The sequence below is a fragment of the Danio aesculapii genome, chromosome 10, assembly GCF_903798145.1.
Source record: "Danio aesculapii chromosome 10, fDanAes4.1, whole genome shotgun sequence".
In the NCBI taxonomy this organism is placed as follows: Eukaryota; Metazoa; Chordata; class Actinopteri; order Cypriniformes; family Danionidae; genus Danio; species Danio aesculapii.
The window spans coordinates 12,084,554-12,104,414 of record NC_079444.1 but is presented as its reverse complement, the minus strand read 5'-3'; the positions used below and the strand labels follow the sequence as shown (position 1 = coordinate 12,104,414).

General features: G+C 36.5%; 1 protein-coding gene across 1 annotated transcript in view; it reads left to right on the top strand.

Moving 5' to 3' along the window:
* The first annotated feature begins 99 nt into the window (after nt 1–99).
* ptbp3 (polypyrimidine tract binding protein 3) overlaps nt 100–19,861 on the top strand; it is a 119,229-nt gene continuing 99,467 nt past the window's right edge. Inside the window, exon 1 of the mRNA XM_056466614.1 lies at nt 100–263. The gene's annotated coding sequence lies outside the window, so the exon portion shown is untranslated. The remainder of the gene's footprint in view (nt 264–19,861) is intronic.

Genomic DNA, 19,861 nt, shown 5'->3' with positions numbered 1-19,861 from the left:
AAATTTACGCGGCTCTTCAAAGGTGTGTCTGCTGAAAGGGGGAGGCCATTTTGTACAGAGAAGCGTCTGTACAAGTGTGTGTGTGTGTGTGTGTGTGTGTGTGTTCGCGTCAGGAGCAGGAAGTGTGTGCGTGCCTTTGTGCTTGAGCGAGTGAATTTGTGTTGGGGAGTCGAACTGTAGTAACAGCAGCACCCGTTTCTTCATTTCCCTGTGCTTGCATTGTTATTTCACCTCGCTCCTGTTTTGCTCTGTGCAATGGATGGGTATGTGAGTTTACAATGTATCTTGTTGTTTGTTTTTATTCCTTACATCACGCGCTTTTTGAGTTGTGTGCGTTTATTGAAGCGTTTTGCATTATTGTATAATGATAATAATGGCACGTCAGAAATGGCATGGGAGGAAAAGTGGGGGAGGGAGCAAAAGCTGGAGATGCTGTTTACTTGTTTTCTGTTTATTCAAATGCAATATGAAATGTCAGTCTTTTACTTTCGGATTTTGGGGGGCTGCATTAAAACGATGATGAGCCCGCCGCTTGTGTGATGGTTGCTCGCTGTTGTTGATATGCAAAATATGGGCGTATATGGCATTATGATCAAAGTTACATTCAAGGAAGTGGGTTTGTTTGGGAATCATCTTTTTTGCCTGTTGTTTTTGTTATACAATCATCCTTTGTTTGCTTTTAGACTCCGCTGTTGTGTATCCGAATCATGAGACTGAGGTGAATATATTCCTGAAGTGCTGAGAATTAAGGAAATAAGAGCTCCTCATGTGCTGCTGCCATTTTAAAGCCATGAAGGGGCGTTTCTGGAGCGATTCTGTCTAGAAAACAGTGTTTCCTGACGCCAAACGCGACTGCTTTCGCCTACCATTGCTCTGAAGTGGGGTTGATCTGTGAATTGAGGAATATTAACGCGGCGGTTGTGTTTTATATCGCGATATTAGGTTTAGCGACTTTTTGCAGAGCGATAAACAGCACGCGTCCATTGTATGCAGTCGCGCGTTTACAGTATGGAGAGCACGAGCGTTTTATTTAGCGCGTAGTTTCTGTATCGTGTGATTACATGTCATTGTTTACATTTGTGTGCGTGGCCAAATATGTATGCTGTGGACTGTGTTGTGCACTGGTTATATTTCACCCACTTATTGTTGTTGCTTTCGTGTGAGTCATTTCCTCGAATCGATTCCTTTGAGCAGTTCTTTTCAAAACAATCAAATCAGAGAGTCAATACGTCACGCGCGCGCGCTCCCGGACATATTTCATGGTTTTATGCGCGCAATTAAAGCATGAAGAAATGAAGGGTGTTGGTTATCTTTTTAGCTTGGGGTTTGTATCAGGTATATTTATTGCAGTTTTAAATAAAAGTTGTATGCATTTTTATTAAATGATCATAAACACCCCATCTCAAAATATTAACGCTTTAACTGCATGCTGTACCAAATGGTTGTTCCATGTTTTTACTGTTTTAAATAATGACTGTAAAAGTCATTTAAAGAATGATTGTGTTAAATAATGGTTTACACACACAGCATTGTTGGTTTACAAAAACCAAACAAACATCCTCCTGTTGCACTATGACACTTGATTTTGTTTTTATTGTAAAAACAAGAACGCATGTTAAATGAGAATCTGAAATATTTTATGGCGTACTTAAAAAAATAAATAAAGATGATTTATTATTCAGAATGTTTTATTATGATTGTTTAAAAAAATTGGTCTTACCCTTCATATTTTCAGATTTTTATAGTATATGTATTAATTCCGGTACTTTTACCATAAACTGGCATTTCAACCATTTGGTAAAGGTTGCTGTTTTGGAAATTATGGTATGTGTTGGGGGGAAAAAGTGCATTGAGTGTGTTATCTAGTGACATTAGGAGTTAAGAAATGCAATCTCAAATTTAGTTTTTTGGTGGGGCAGTTAAAGGATTAATAATGGCCTTTTATTATTATAGATGTTTAGTGACCATGTTGTTATTGTTAGTCAGCATATTTGTTTCAATTGGTATACTCCGTTTTTTACTACAACATCATGGGTAAACTATGCTTATTATTGTAGCAAACCATATTTACTGGACTATAATCCTGTTTATTTATAGTAAAACCATGGTTATTTTAGAAAAGTAATGTAACAATGCTTTCTATTTATTCATTACTTTATTGTAGTACATATTGATTTGTAGAAGGGCTGCACAATGTATCGTTTCAGCATCAATATCACAATGTGCGCATCAGCAAGTCACATCGCAAGATCTGCAATGTTGAGTCTGAATTATAGTTGAACAGGAGCTACAGAATTGTATTTACTTACTGTTTAAATGGAATTTATATGGCCTATGCCAAAACATTATTGTCTTCAATGTCTTTTTTTCTGGTCTAAGTATCTACTTTTCAAAGTGAAAACAAGATTATTTCATTTACCCCACTGGCAGATAGGCATGGGACGATAACGGATTTCAAGGTATACCGCGGTTTGGAAAAGTCAAGGTTTTAAAATCGCCAAAATTTTCTGCGTTCCTATGGTGTATGTAAGATGTCTTATTTATGTTTTTTTATGACAACAGTATCTCCAGCAGAAAAGATCTCCAAAGATGCTGTTTTAAATTGTGAAGAAGTTTGTGTTTTTTAGACTAATGAAGATCGCAGAAGTCCATGATTGATTTGGACTATTTAGCCTGACTTGTTTACTGCTACAAAATATTTAAAATGTTTCTTAAAATAAAATATATTGTGTTCAAAGTGGAAAAATCTTTAGTTATTTATCCAGACATTTAAAAAGAATATATTTTAAAGCAGTAATCACAATACTGCGAAACTGTGATATATATTTTTTTTATCCAGGTTATCGTACCATCAGAATCTTATACCAGCCAATGCCTACTGAGAGATAATTTATCTTGTTTAAGGAAAAAGTCTTAGTTTTTACTTATTTCTTCTGATGGTGAAAACAAAACAATTTTTACTTCATCTAAGAGTTTTTAAAAATATTTGGACTAGAAATGAGACAAAGCAAACTAAGAAAAACAATTTTTTACCAATTGAGCTATTTAAAGTACCTTGTGAAGCTGTATTCATATCACAGTATTTATTGCAGAAAAAAAATGTCTCCATCAGATTTTTTCAATACCGTGCAGCCCTAATTGATAGTATTCTAGGTTACAATGTTTTTTTTTTCTTTTTTCTAAACAAACCATGTATAGTTTTCAAAAATAATGTCTCCAATACATTTTTTTTGCAGTAGGACTGGGCGATTTGGCCTAAAATCTATCACGATTAATGAACGATTATTTATTTATTTATTTCATTATTTTGCCCTCATAGTTCACAAGTTTACAGTCTAAAGGCATCTCTGCTTCCAATGATCGTCAATGTAGTGCAAAGGCTTAAGAATGAGTCCATAGACCTGTTTGACTGGAGATCACATGTGGCTGCAAAGTGGCCGCAGAATTAGAAATCAACCACAGCCTTAACAGAGCGAGGTCACGTGACACGTAGGAAAGTAATAGAAAAAATCATCCTGGATTTGATCGATTATAGGTTCTGAATGTCTATTTCGATTAATTGCCCAGCCCTAATTTGCAGTATTATTTTGTAGTATTACTGTATGTCTTTTCATCCCACCAGTCAAATCTTGCTCTCATTAATTCCTGACTCATTAATAAATCATGTCCTAACATCTTGGTTTGCAAGCTGTTGGATGTACATCCAATGTATACTTATTACTACGGTGCATTATGGGATTAAATAACTGCACTCAGTAATGTTCAGTCCACTTTGGTCACAGAGGGTACTAAAATAGTTTTCCACTCAAAATAGTGCACTATACAAGTGTTCACACAGACAGATTTTTTTAATACAGTCATGGTTTTCAATTCATATAGCCACTGACATCTACATCAGTTCATCCCAATTCTTGGAAACAACTGAACCAGTTAAACTGATTCATCGAAAAGATCTAACTCAAAATGAACCATTTGATCAGGAATCCCTTGTTAAAAGGATTCAATCAAAAGAGTTATTCCACCTTGAATTGCGCAACCAATGTTTTTGTAAATGCTGAACTGCTTAATATTCTAGTCCACAAAATTCATCAACAAGCAACAAAACAGCAGCAGTTTCACATTATAGCACATTACACATCTTCACCTGTCTGACTTGCTCATTATCTTTCACACATTGGTTGTGATTCAGTTGATGCTGTCGTACAGTATAGTTAGTAATGCACATAAAGCACGGTTGCAGCTCTATAGAAGCGAAAGCATTAGATAATTGTGCATTATCACACTCCCGGGGGATTTCCACCATCAAACAACTCCCACGTCTCCCCAGTGTGGGGATTACAATCTGCTTCTAAAAGACTCAACACCCATTTCTCACTTCGCCTCGGCGTCTCTCAATGGCTTTTAATAAATGTGGTCACCTGGATGGAGGCGGCACTGAGGGCTTCAGTTTGAGTTCTTTTCTAGCAGATCTGGTAATGGTGATATCAGCCAAACTGTGATGCAATGGAACGGAGCTCGGTGTTGTTTTTGTTAAAAATGACTGAATATAGCCTACAGATAATGTTGTTTGTTAATTCGACATGCAGGTTTATATAGTACGACTAGCTATGTCATGAAATTTTCCACATTTTAAAACAGAAGTAGGACAGGGGAAAGGAAGGTAGTTGCTAAAATTCTACTTTCAACACTGATTGCAGCACAAAGCTTAAAGAGACAGTTCACTCACAAGTTCTGTCATCATTTATTCATTTTCCACTCGTTCCAAACCTGCTTGAGTTACTTTTTTTCTGTTGAACACAAATGAGGATAAGCTGAAGAATGTTGGAGAAAAAAGCCATCGACTTCTGTAATATTGTTTTGTTCCTACTGTGGATGTCAATTTTATTCTTCAGAATCTTGTTTTGTGTTCAACAGAAGAAATGCATTATAAATGTTAGAACAACATGTAAATGGAGAGGAAATGTTACATTTTTGGTGAACTATTCCTGTGAGGCTGTTTAGGTACACAAAACGATTTTTCAAAGCAGTGTAAACGGGTCCCTTATTATATTTTGTAAATGTATTATTTTTGAGACTGATCTGGCTCCATAAGATGTGGCACAAAGCAGACCATACACCACTGATATTCGAATGTGAACACGGGAAATTTCCCAGAATGTCTCAAGACTCAAGAATAAACAAATAAACATTTGTGCTATTGCCACAAATCGACAAGCTGATCCTCCATCTCATGCTGTCCAAATCCATTTCAGTTTGAGCGGCACCATGACTGTGTTACTGTATGTTCAGTCTTCTGTCAGTTTGCATTCTGATTAGATAATGTTTCGTTTCTCGTGATAATCTCCGGTGTGTTAGTCTTCTGAGTTCCCTCCACACATCAGGGTTTTTGCCTCCATCTTCCAACAGATTAAGTCACTCTTAACACACGTTGCATCACAGGAGAATCAGAGAAGATAACCTTTAGAACCACCAAGATAATCAGGGACATTACCTAGGATTGTCAGAAATTGGTTCAAAATCAGGCCTATTATTTTGTAGTGTGTGCCCAGCCTTAGGTTAAGAACTGAGCACAGTTTTACTAGAGGCCTTTATTTGTGTCATGACCTTTTTGACAGTATTTTTACATGAGACGATGTACTAAAGTGAAAAAAAAAATTATGTTTTGAACACTTTTATGTACAACGTGTGTTATCCATACGATCTAAAATGCTGTATTATACATGTCTTGTCCAGCATCCATGGTTTGGTTGATATTTTTGTAGTTTACACTGACTAATAATCAAAATTTTCAAATCTGTTTAAAGTTTTTTGGTTTTCAGGCCCCAAAGTTTTGGATTTACTTAGACAAAATTCCAACTTCGTTACCAATCGGTACTGTAGTTTTCAAAAAACATTCATTTCCTGTCATTTTGTTTACATGCTCAACAGATATGACTGTGATTGGTTATAATGATCATTGCTTTCACGGTCTTCACTGAGAGTCACTATTCGGAAGTGCTTATACCCTAATACCTTCGGATTGTCCCTCTGAAGTCCTCCTGAGTTAAAACAATGTGTGACACCAGTCAGTTTTCTTGCTCAAAGGAACTATCAGTTGTATCCTTAATCACCCAGTTTTGAACAATTCAGTTTGGAACGACATTTCAATATGGCGGGCCATGATTATTTTCACTTTAAAATGACCTTTAGAGGGCGATATATCCCATTCAGAATGCACCCAAGTATCTGTGTAAGCCCTAGCGATGATCATTGTAGCCAATCACAGTCATATTCTGCTGAGCACATGAACACTATGACCTATCAGAGGTGTTTAAGTGTCCACTCAGCAGCGCTTCTAAATGCAAGCAATGGTGGTAGTATCACATTTTAAAAAGAAATTCAGTATCTTTTGGTATCAAAGTCTGTACATTTGACAACCCTGGAGATCAGAATTAGAGAATGGCCTACAGTTTCCATTCACTAATCCTAACTGATATTCTAACATTAATATAAGAGCAGTTTTTAAGCAAATTTCATAAGGAAAATATGAAATGTAATTATTTTTTCTTTGTTGAAAGCACTTAGGTTTTGTTGTACAGCAATACAGTCAGTAATAAAATAGCGGATTTCTTTATGACCTTTAAACTTGCTTTATAATCCAAATAATTGACCTTGTTAAAAGTATCTATTCGGGGTGTACTTGAGAATTGTTGTGGGCTATAAACTGGCCTGACCAGTTGTCCACAGACCCTCGTGTCATTACTTCAGAGAAGTCCCTTATTGTACTCAAACAAATAAATATTTGTGAGTTTTGGGCACAAAAACCTAATTTGCCATGCTTTATAATTATAGTAAATTACAGTTTATAGTATACAGGAATCTCACAAAACATGCAGGGCGTTTTTCACCCAAAGTCAAGACAAATGTGAATTATATTTTGTAGAAGGATAATACAGCCTACACTGCAAAACCCAACAGTCAACTTTATCAAAGTAAATGAGTGTAGTTAACTCAAAATTTACTGAAAGTTAATTGTACTCATTGAAAACGATTTTGGAATCAGTGTTGGTATATCACTTAATTAAATACCTCATTACTTCAACTTAAATGGAGTAAGTCCACAGGACTCATATAGATTAGTTTAACTCAAATGGTTGTAGCAATCGGTTTTAAGTTGCCTTAACTTATGTGTTTTACAGTACTTCAGTTTGGTTTGAGTTCTCATCATTTATTGGGTTTTACTGTGCTCAGGTTGCTTCATTTACTCATGGATTAGGTTCACAGGGACTTATTAGGATTAGTTTTTTTAACTTAAATGGTTTGTTCCAATCTGTTTCCTCAAACAGTTTGAGTTACCTGAACTTATTGAGTTTTACAGTGTATTTAAAGGCATATATGTTTTTCTTGCATTACTTATTTTCATAACAGTCACACACTACTTACACCGTCAATCCCTATACTTGTATTATATAAAGACAGTAATTTAACATAATACATTAACAAACTATTATATTTAATAAAGAAAGGTGTTTTTTTCGGACAAAATGATTAGTCAAAGAAGGAAACGTCAGCTTATCAGATGGAATATAGGTTTCTTTTAATTTGCAAAAGTAAAAAAACTCTCAGCAAATCAAATATACCTTATCCACATATAATCGTTCATATTTTATAGGCTCTCCCCTGTATTTGATTTTTAACAGCCTCTCTCCTGCACATTTCTCAATAAGCATGTTTGCTTATGTCATCACTAATGAAACAATTGAAATGCACCTGCAAACCATTGTTCTACCATTTTAATTAGGCAATAATATGCTTGTGAAATGTACATCAACACACCATATTGTCTGAATAAATGACAAACATATACATTTTACAAAGTTAGACTTCACTTATGGCCTGGATACTTTATTACTAAATAATGTTCACTCTATTTTAAAGTGTGATTACATAATTCTGTGTTAAATGTTTAAAACTAATCATAACCTTTAATGCTTTTAAGCATTTTTAATACATTTGCCATGTAAACGTACCATCATTTACCTACAAGATTTGTGCTTTGTTTTACTTCATCTGAACAATGCACTATTTTTGTTTTTGTACTCTTGCACATACAGGATTCCAGCCTTCTGTCCCGCATGAATTAGAAATGATTGCCGCTATGGTTCATTATAATGCATTGTAACCTAATCACAATAGCTCTGAAATGGAAAGCGTGTGACGGGCACTTTGTGGTGATTCATCTAAGACATTTCACTTTTTCGTCTAACGCTGTCTTCAGAAGGAAACGTTCATCCTGCTAGTATATCCTGATAAGTCGGAGCTCCGATAATTAGGCAAAGTGTGGGATGCAGCAGGAATAACTAGCGAGCTGCGACTTCCCTCAAAGCCCCGTGTGGATGTTGGGGAAGTTCCCTCGCTAGATTGTGGTGCGTTACATCATGAGCTTTATGCCCATGCTTCCTGTAGAGTAAGAACAAAACAGCCTTCATACTCTCTGCTGCATGAGGGGTTTCACATTCAGCCGTGCATCTGCTAAATGAATGTTTACACGACAATGATGTACTAAAAATGGACATGTTTGTCCTTTTGTGTCCATGAAAGCGTTTTCTTGCAGATGACAATGTTGTCAAAACAATCCCCGTTTAGATGGATGTGCAAAATATGAATCAAGATGTTGTGCTGTGCGTGTCAGGCCAGTAGGTGGTGATGTCACTTAAAAAACAATGTAAAGAAACACTGTGCCTGCGCTCATATGGTCCTGTAGTCAAGCATTGTTTTTTTTTTTTTTTGAATAGTGCTCGCACATCCCTATTGTCTGTACATGTAATTGCGTGTAACATCACCATTTTCACAAAATTACATTTTTTTTGTACTTTACTTGGAGACCCTAATGCCTCATTCACACTAGCAGCGACTTTGTAGCTGCCTGTCGCTTTGGTTGGCTACTTGCTGCAAACGCAGGTCTGTGTAGGTAAATACAGCACAAATACAACTGGCCTCTGAGCAAGCTGAGAGAAGATCACATGAGTTCTACTAGTGCTCCTATTGGCTGTCGCTCAAGAAAAATTTGCATAAAAATGGGAGTTTCGGTTTGGGCACACGCTGATTTTCACAGAGGCAAAACAAACACACAAACGCAGAGGAGAAAGACAGTGACTGTGTTTACATGGACATCAGTAGTCGAATTATTTGGCAAATTATCAAATGGTGGACTTTAACTGCAGTTTGGCACTTTCATTCATGCCCCCGTGACACACGAGATATTTCATACGAGGAGCTGCTGGAGGAATGTAGTTTTAATGGAATGTGTGATACCGCACGGCGAATGGGAGAAAAGGACCCCTCCGCATTTCTCGGTAACTTAGATGCACTCGTTAGATAGCGTCAGAAAGTTGTGTGTGTATAGACTATCCTGTCACAAAACGCGGCAAAAATCCTACATGACGGTAATAGTTTGATTGTGGTGTTACATGTTTACACTGGGAGAGCCGCATTTACAACGGATCTTTCAGCCCATAATATTGTAGTGATATTAACGTACTGTAAACTTTAGTAACTTAGAAATCATTTGACTAAGGTAGTTCTTTAAACACTGAAAGAGTACTGCTTACGACACGTCACGATGCACTCGCAGGTACAGACATCCAGTCTCCACGCTGGAATACACTCAAGTATCTAATCGGCGTGACGCAGCTTCAAAAAAATCGTTTCAAACCGGAAGAACGAATTTGCTCGCAAAAACAACCAATTTTCACTTTTTAGGGAAATATGTGTCCTAATAGTGTTTTTAGCAGCGTGGGACACATATATGCCTGTCAACAGCTCAAAAAAATGTGTTTTGGTGTTTCGTGACCCTTAAATGCTGTGTTTACACCAGACGCGGATGAAGCATAGGGCGCGAGTGATTTACATGTTAAAGGTAATGCAAAGGTGTGAGTAGACATGCTGCCGTGCGATACGCGCAAATGAAGCAACGCGAATGACACGTCGCAAGTTGAGCGTTTTACGTGCAAATCGATCGAGTTGGAAAATCTGAACTTCAGCAGACATTCGTGCCACTAACCAATCAGAAGCTTTATTTTGTAGTGGCATGATTATGACGTAGTGCCTGTTGTTGGTGTCCCGAGGGGAAATCCTCTCGCCGACACTGGACAGCAGTTCATCAAACTTAGCTGGGCTCAGTCAGAAGCACCGTTTAAAGCATCCATCATTTAGGTATAGTTTCTGGAAGAGTTGATGAACTCACAGAGCTGGGTGCACCTCTGAAAGGATCTAGTGGACCTCGACACAGCGCCGAATGAATCTATGCTGTTTTTCAGCCTTCATAAAGCACATAAAGCACAGCTACTATCTCAGTAAAATCCATGTTAGCCGTTTAGCAACAATGCTAGAGTCAGCAGGCAGACAGAAGCCCTGCCCATGACGCAAATCCACGTCTATTGTGAAGTGAATTCGACGCACGAATAAAGTGAGTAAACTCAACATGTTCACGCATTTTATTTACATGTGAATAGCGTGCCACGTCTGGTGTGAACGCAGCAGCAGGGAGTGTGTCCACTGAAGTGTTTTTTTGTACAGCTGAATACTCTAGCCCTCATCTAAAAACACTCAGCTGTGAGCGCTTTTCCAATTGTTGAAGCATATAAAATGTGGCTCTTCCATTGACAACAACAGAAAAAAACTAATCTCTGAGCTACAGTCTCATTTAAAAAAAACATGCACTATAAAACCCATTTTGGGATTTTCATGCATCCAAAACACCATTGTCTTGTCAAGGAATTGCCAAAACCCATAAAATATTTTCAGACATTAGTTGACAATGACGTTATGTAAACATCCCCTAAACTTTATAATGAACAATTTGTAATACCTTACAAACTGATGGCTGCCATGTTTGTTTGTTTGTTTGTTTGTTAAACCAAGCAATATCTGAATGTTAGCGTTTGCCTAAAAAAGACAGATTCCTTTTTATTCAAAATATGACACACATTGGGCTTCATTTGTCAAACATTCATAATTATAAGCAATAGTTCCAGCATAACATAGACCTACCCGAAAGCTCTTCTCCAGATTCACTTTGTAAACATCGGATTTCACAGCTAAACATGCGAGTACATGTTCATTCATGCATAATCCCCAACAATTGGTCAACTCAGTATTTAAAAAACGTGTCCAGCAAAGTGCTTTTAGCCAGTTTCAAAATGCCAGACTTTCTTCTTAAAATGTCCAGCTGGTGGTGCGTGAGAACGCTTTAGTGGCACAGCGAGTTCTAGTTAAGATGCTTTGGATGCTATCATTTGGAATGCATGGCAGTAATTTATTATGAGTATCTAATTTTGAAGAATATTACTGAATATAAAAATGTAGTAATCTGTAATATTTAAGACAGATTAAATGAATGTGTAAAATATTACGCCAGCCAGTGCATCAAAATTCAGTAATACATTTGACAAACAATAATTCCAAAATTTACATCACAGCAGCTTTACAACAATTTAAACAAAAGTTTGTTCCGCTCATGTTTCATGAATGACGACTAGGGCCAGACAGAATCTGCGGACATTTCTTGCTTTTTCTGCTGAGAATTTTGTAAAAAAATCTGTTTATGTGGAATGATTTTTGAAGTATCATAACTAAAATCTAATATATGAAATAAACATAATACATTTTAACTTTTATTTAATGTTTACAATGCAAATCCAGTTAGATCCACTAATTTGGTAAACAAAGCAAGTCTCTCATATGAAATAGCTACTAAAAGACAGAACATATTACTTTACAAACTGTATTGTAAATAAATAAAATGAACATTTTCATATTACTGTTATTATCTCATAATAATATTGCTGAAATTAATTTATAAACTGAATAAATATAAATTTATACACATTTACACAAGTCAATACATAGACTCAATGATGGGCTAAAAATCTGCGGAAATCTGCTGATTACTGCGCATGCAGATTCCGTGTGGGCCTAATGACGACTATTATTCAGTTGTTCTGGCATCAAAGGGCAGAAATTGATCTAACTTGGCATGCATACTTCGATGTCTGGTTGTCTATGCCCAAATTCCATCACGGTTAGACATTCGCCAGATATAGGTTAGTTTTTTTTTTAAATTGGAATATCATACCAATTCAATTGCTCAAATGTTCCAATCATTTCTGCCTGCTGCGTCTAGTGTGAACACAGCATTACACAGATACGTCTATTAAAATGGGATATATGGCCCTCTAAAGTTCATTTCAGAGTGGAAATAATCATGGCCGCCATATGTCATTCCAAGCTGAAGGGCTCAAAACTGGGCCATTAAGGATTTTTAAGGATACAACTGATGGATCATTTGAGTAAGAAAACAGTTTCTTCTTGAAAATTGATTCTTTGAAATTTCCTGATCAATGATATACTGTTAGCAAACATTATGATAATACACACAATGCTGGAGCAGACAATTTACTATATGTTTATAGGTTTTGTACACTTGTTATCTCTCAATAACAAAATGAATACACTGCAGTTAAGAAAGTGTGACTTTTCATATATTGACCATATTCTTCAATGCGGAAGTGCGCTCGTTTTTGCAATTGCAATTCAGCTGCCTACGGGTGAAATGACTAGGATTAATAAACCGCAGAAACGGTCAAGCTACTTGCTCTACAAACAAGCGTTTGCATGATTATACAAACAAAGCAGAATCATACAATAAGAAAATGTCAGTTTGCAACATCAAGCAGCATAACCAGCTGTTTTCTCATCTAAATATCAACGGAAGTGAATGAGAACGGGAGTCTTGAGCCAAAAAGATTGCAAAAGACTGTGCCCGCTCGTACACTAAGAATAAGGTGAATATGATTTTTATATATTTATAAAATATGTTGCGTTTAATGAAAGCAGGCCTTACAGTATTAAACATAAAAACCTCTTTAAATATCTGTTAATTAACACTTTCCTGTACTTTATTAACACTCATCTATGCTTTAGAATTTTTTTTGTGGATCCATGATATCTGCTCTGACAATTTGAAAGTTAAATACTGTATGGACATTTTTTTTTTGCAATGCGAGTAATGATTTTTGACTCCCATCTAGTTTGGCATATATCTTTACACCTTTGGTTGCTGGACCAGTGATAAATGCACAAACTCTCAGATTCACTTGAGTAAACATGAGAGTTAAAGGAGTCTAGTGTTGTTTTGGACTCAATTGTCAAGGTGTTGCTATGTGATTGCCAAGAAGTTCTGTGTAGTTGCTAGGCAGTTTCTGATTAACCCCAAGTCAAAAGAGCACTCCTTGTTTGTAGATATATATCATACGTCTCATCCAATGGAGGCTCAATTTTTTTCTGCCTGTTTTATGGTCCGCTGGCAAAAAATCTTCCACACCTCTTGCAGCATGATTTGAGGCATCATTTGTCACCATGGGATGAGTTAAATAGGGAAGTTTCACACAATGAAAAATGAGAGCAAGGTCTTCAAAAACAGCGTCTCCAGCTGTGAATCGCAGGCTACAGCGCATGAAGCATGACAGGAAATGAGTGCTTATCAGGGATCAGCTTCTCTTTGTCCATGTAATCAAAGTCTTTTGGACATGGAAGCCACAAACTGATCCCAGATCAGCAGCTTTATTGCAAGCCGATTTATTAAATGTATAGATCTGCCGTTATACTGTATAAAGGTCAGAATTGAAGGTTGGAGAGGTGGAGAGTAGAGCTAGATCTGAGACGAGAATAGAGAGCGCTTTTTTTTTTTCTCCACCCGAGTCTTATTTTATTAAGGCCTAGAGCACAACAGAGAAAAACATTGTCATGTGATGACTGGCCTCACAGGGCTCCGAGACCTTATGAAGATTTATCTGAAAACAGCTGTTCTATTTTTATTATCGACATGTGAAAATGACGATACGATTGCACATTTATTTTGAGTGTGATGTAAACGCGCTTCCTAAAGCTGACCTGAAGTATCTTTTAAGTAGTACTTGATAAACACGCTGAAGCAGTGCATGTGTACTTCACTGCCTATACGTCCAAGTTCCATTCACACAGTATAGAACATACTTTTCTAACGGCCGAGTAGAATGTTTAAATTCAAATGCAGTACCTACTGAGTAGTCATTTTCTGACGCAGCCTGTGGTTTTACTACTACTACTACTACTACTAATAATAATAATAATGTAAAAAACAATTATTGTTGTTAAACTCAGTTTATCATGGTTTTGCTACACTAATTACAGTTTATCTATGGTGTTCTTAGTAAAACTGGTTAAACCAATGGTAATTATTGTGCTAAAAATGTTTACCACACAGTTACTATAATAAAATCATGGTTCATTTTCATGAGAGGTAAAACATGCTGGAATTATGTTAATCCATGAAGTATTTAACCTAAATCAGGCATTAGCAAACATGTTAGCAAGGTGCAATTTCACTTTTTCTGAGCAACTTCAGGCTTTTCAAAAGTTATTTTAAACTTCCAGTCTTGGTGTTGTCTAGTCAAGCTTTTCATCAAACATTTTACTCATCTAGTAAATATTTGAAAACCACAAATGATATCTTATTAGAGATGCCTAAAATAAGTTTATGCTAATAATTGTATAATTTGACCTTTTCATGCTAAGGAAAGCCTAGTGAAATGTCATACGGTTACAACACCCCAAAAACTTGACATTTATGAAATCTGAGAGTAACGCAATCTCAATTCTCTGTATGTCCTGTACATGTGGTTGAATTGACAATAAAGCTCACTTTGACTTTTAGACCAGATGACATTTAAAATGATATAACATTTGGGAAACCGACAAGAATGTACATATTGTATTTATTGGTTTTAACTCTTTTGATCATATTCCAATAGGGCTGTGCGATTAATCAAAATCGAATCGCAATTTGAAACAATGCGATTAGCTAATCATAAGTGACAAATGAAATTATATTTATATATATATATATATATATATATATATATATATATATATATATATATATATATATATATATATATATATATATGTATATGTATATATGTATATGTATATATATATATGTATATGTATATATGTATATGTATATGTATTATTTAACTTTCCCCACTCAGAGCAAATGGGTGACTGCCGTCTGTCTGTTCTAGCCAATTGACTGATCACGCTTTTATTCAGCCCCATCAGAATTGCACAACCAAACTATGCAGAGCACACACGATAAAAAACAAACAGGAAAGCGCAGACAATTGAAATAATAGAGTCGGAATCATAGCATCGGTAATATTGGAATATTTTGTTTTCAATGTTACAGACACCAAACAAAAACGGGTCATTTTTAAAAGCTGTTGCAGAATTGTTGCCATGGCTTGCAGATTATTGAGCTGAAGCTTGACTACAAACTTAAATCGCAAATCAAATCACAATCACAATATCTGTCAGAAAAATCGTAATTAGATATTTTCCCCAAATTTTCCAATGTCACAACAAACAATTATAAATGGCATTATAGACTGTTTTTTGCATTAAAGGTCAGTCACATTTGTCAGTGTCTTTGTACAATTGCTTATCTTGCATTGATATGGTTTAAAATGAAGGCTGGTTGTCTCAAAGTAATTGCGCTTAATAAATCCTCTAAGAAACCTTTCTATTATTAAAACCTGCCTTTAGGAGTCCATAGTAAACATTTCTTTTCACAGAAATATAATTTAACAACCTGTTCACATTCAAATCCTCTGCCTTGTTTCCTCAGCTGTGCAAAATCTCTCGATTTCAGTGGGAAGGCGACATGTTTCGCCCACTCGTATGTCTGCCATATGGACACTATCCTCATTTCCACACACACTACACCACTTCTTTCCTTTAAAATGGCTCTGTTTGATCTGAGCATGTATGAAGTTACTAGCTGTTATCATCAATCCTTTCCAGCAGTCCTTTCTGATGTTCAGCTAATTGTCGGCACTTGATCGCATCCTTTTGAGCTCGTCCATGTTTGTGTTTCTGAAAGTCACTCAAATGTCTTTTATGTTTAGCTGAGGGAACTGTTTAATAAGACCCTCTGTAATCTTGGCAGAGAGTCCTGGAATGATTTTCATGTAGTCTGGTGTGTTTTCTCCTGTAGGAGTTTCATGCTCGACACAAATGCAAACGTCAAGAAGCACCATGTTTTAGGGTTTCATTATAGTGCACTTAGTAGTGTTTTGCTTAGTGCTTGCTTTGTATTATTGTTGGTTTTGGGACTGTGACAGAGAGTTGGCAAACACCACTCATGTTTCCTTAAGAAAAAGTATACATTTAGGTCATAGCGGCCTGTTTACATCTGCTATTAAGATGTTTTTATCAAACTGATACATTTTTATCGTAAAAATGAATACATCATAGTTAAAAGTTTATTTAGAGTGTATGCAAGTTAGATTACGAAATATTAGACCATCAAGAGATCGAGTTTATACATAGACTCGGCTGTAGATGCTCCCTCATCAGAAGATTGGTCAAAAATGGAAAAATGAGACCGATTTAAACACCAGGTTAAACAAGAGTGTTTTCTTTGCCTATTTGTGATCCAGTCAACCAAAATGCTTGTTTATACCACACATAAGCAAGGTCTAAATGGTTTTAAGCTTGGCCTGGCACTTTTAACCACCAGTTAATCTATTTGTTTTCATAGAGTAAACGCTTATGTTGTTAAATGCCTTCAAACAGCACCAAAAGACCAGCTACTCTCCACCTTCTGATCAAATACATAATCCTATGAAAGGTTTTATAAGTGCATCAATAAAATCTATCAGAAATAATAGCTGCTTCTGTATTTTTCAGCATGGCTCGGTTTGGTTTAGTTTAGCTTGGGTTTGTTCGGATTTCCACTACAGTTAAGTACCAATAAAAGTGGTGGATAAACAATTGCGCAGCACAAACCAACCCACAATGATGGAATGGTGTTTCTGAGCAGTGGCAATTGCCGATATTTATTGGCAATTTACCATAGTTACTTTTGGTAAATTTTGGTCTTTTGTGTCACAAATCTAATGACGTAGGTAGTGACGATTCTCTCTAACCAAATCAGTGATCAGCTGCGGGCTAATGATATTAAGCTCAATAGCTTCTGCGACTTACGAATGTAGTCCGCTGCTGTTGTTGCTGTTATGCCTAGCTCACACTGTGCGAATTTGTGTTCACACTGTCTAGACAGCCTGATCTTATGAGGAAACGTAACTATTTTACGTTTTGTCAGTTTAGTGGCTAATTTGTACGAAAATGTACCATTTTTAAAAAAGGTGTGGCACCAAACTGCACTCTTAAACCCAACCGTCATCGGGGGATGAGCCAATCGCACTAAATTGTACGAATGAGATCGTACGATTTCAAGCGAATTAGCCACTAAATCAAAAAGTGACAAAGTGCCCTGAGAAAGCATTGTTCTGGAGGAGCATTTAGTTGCTGCCTTGTTTACACTGCAACATGAATCGGCAACAGGAAGATTTACACTGCACAACTACTAGGACTGCATGATGTTGGAAAAATCTGACGATATGAATGTAATTTCACCTGATGATTTGAATAGCTCCATTTGGAAAGATTTCATTCATTTAGCCCGTATTATCAGTATTCAAATGTAACAATCAAATGAAAAATAACACGGTCATCATTGTATAAATAACAATATTTAATATTTTCTTTATCTTTTAATCTTTAACAAATGATCTAATCCTGTGATGTGACTATTGCGGTCATACACACATTGTGATATTAATGCTCAACCAAAATATACTGTTCAGCCCTAACGGCTACTCTAGAAACAATCCCCAACAACTCTGTTTGACTCAAAAATGCACGTGAGAAGTGATAAGAAAATAACTCAAGATCACATGTGAGGTGAGAGTTGGAGGCCAATAAAAACGTAGCAATTTGCTGCTGTGGCAAATGTTTTTGTTTAATCTTATTATAAAGTTTATTTATTCTGATATTGTAGTCTATAACTGTGGTCCTCAACCACCGAGCCATGGACCAGTACCGGTCAGTGGATCGATTGGTTCCTGGCCGCACAAAAAAATCATTATTTCAGTTTTATTTATTATCTGAGTCTGAACGAACTTTTATTTTGAAAAATATTTTATTTTGAAAAATAAACATATTCTCTCGGTTACATCTTGAGCAGCCAAATTTAACCTAAAGCAGTAAAATCAGTAAGAAACAGATGGCTTTGAAAAGTTTTTTTGCGAAGGGGAAAAGGCCCAGTGAAAGACCTGTGAACTGCCAAGGAATAGATCCACAACCCAGTTGTCAAGAAATTAGGTGAACAGATCAACTGCTGGAGATCGCAAATAATGGCAGCCTTTTAGGGTCGTTCACATATCGCTTCTTCACACAAGTTCGTTATTTCCAATGGAGGTGCGCAGCTTGTGCTCGCGCCTACCAGACGCACCTAGTTGAATGAATGTTGTGAGCGCACCGCTTGTATGGAATATACACATTTCGGTAAGACTAATCATCTCAGACAAACACAGAACACTCAATCACTGCAGCGCTTTGTAATTTTCTCCATAAATAAAACTTGTATCAGAGTGACAGCAATGTTTTGTCAGCTTGTCATCATCTGAGAAAACGGTTGATGGTCGGCTAACAACCTACTAACCACCGCAGTCCGAGTAAAATTGTCAAGCGTTGATTAGTGATAAAAAGGTTGGGAACCACAGGTCTATAACTCCTCCCGAACTCTACCCACTACCCTGTATCTTGCCCTCTCCTTGGCTGGAGGGCATCATTGATGTGTTTTTTAGTTAGAACTAATTTCACACAGCAGGATTTTGAATCGCTGACAGGTCCAAGTATTTATCATGCCAAATATTTCATGGGTGTCTATGGAACATCAGCAGTCACATTTTTGAGAATTCACACTGCACAATTGCCGCTCATATCAACTAGCACAGATTTGCCTTAGATTTTTGGAAATTTGTCTGTGATTTCACTAAACTTTTTGGAAAGTCAAAATCGGAGCTTAAAATTGTGCAGTGTGAACTTACTTGAAGACAAGATGTGGGCTGATGACATCATCTTTCACAACATATGCAGAATGCATATTGAGCGTTCACATAAAAACACTAGAATGCTGTTTTTTAGATTTAACAAAAAAAAATAGCAGTTTCACTCTCCCAAAAAGGCAGTTCCATCTGGACGAAATAGCTATACAATACAAATTGTGCATGTATACAGTAAAACGCATCTCGTTGTGGACGGGGCCTATAAATGTGAACACCACCAATGCCTGTAAACCTCTTAACCCATTTGCATCATTCAAGAGTGACCCCTTGACCTACTGTTCAGTTGATTTACAGTGGAAAATGCCACTTTATCAGAGTTTGCTCATTATAAAAGCTGTCTTTTGCTCACATAGATGATTCCACTCACACATTTATAATGATTGATGGAGAAAAAATAACTTGGAGACAAGCAACAATGGCTTTTGTCAGAGAGTTCCTTACTTTGTTTTCATGGACAATGACAGCATGCAAAACCAGCTCCTGTGCTTCATCATGTTGACAAATCAGCGAACAGGCACTTCTGAATCCAGTTAACACACTGCAAATTGTTTAATAAAGCTGAAAAAATGAAAATTCTGTCATCTTTTATTCAGTCAGAGCTGCCGTCTTTGGAGGACGTAAGACGTTCCTGTTGTTGTTTTACAATTTCAAGCTCCAAAAAGAAGGCACGCAGAAAAGGCAAACATTTGAAAAGAAAGGTTATTTGAAATCATGCTCTGTAGCTGTTTAATCTCATTTCCACAGTTATTGTGATACGTTTGGATACAAGAATGTGAAAATGGTTTGCTTTTGTTGCCAGCGATGTCTAACCCGCCACGATTTGAAATTATTCACCTTCATGTCGTTCCAAACCCATAAGACTTTTGTTC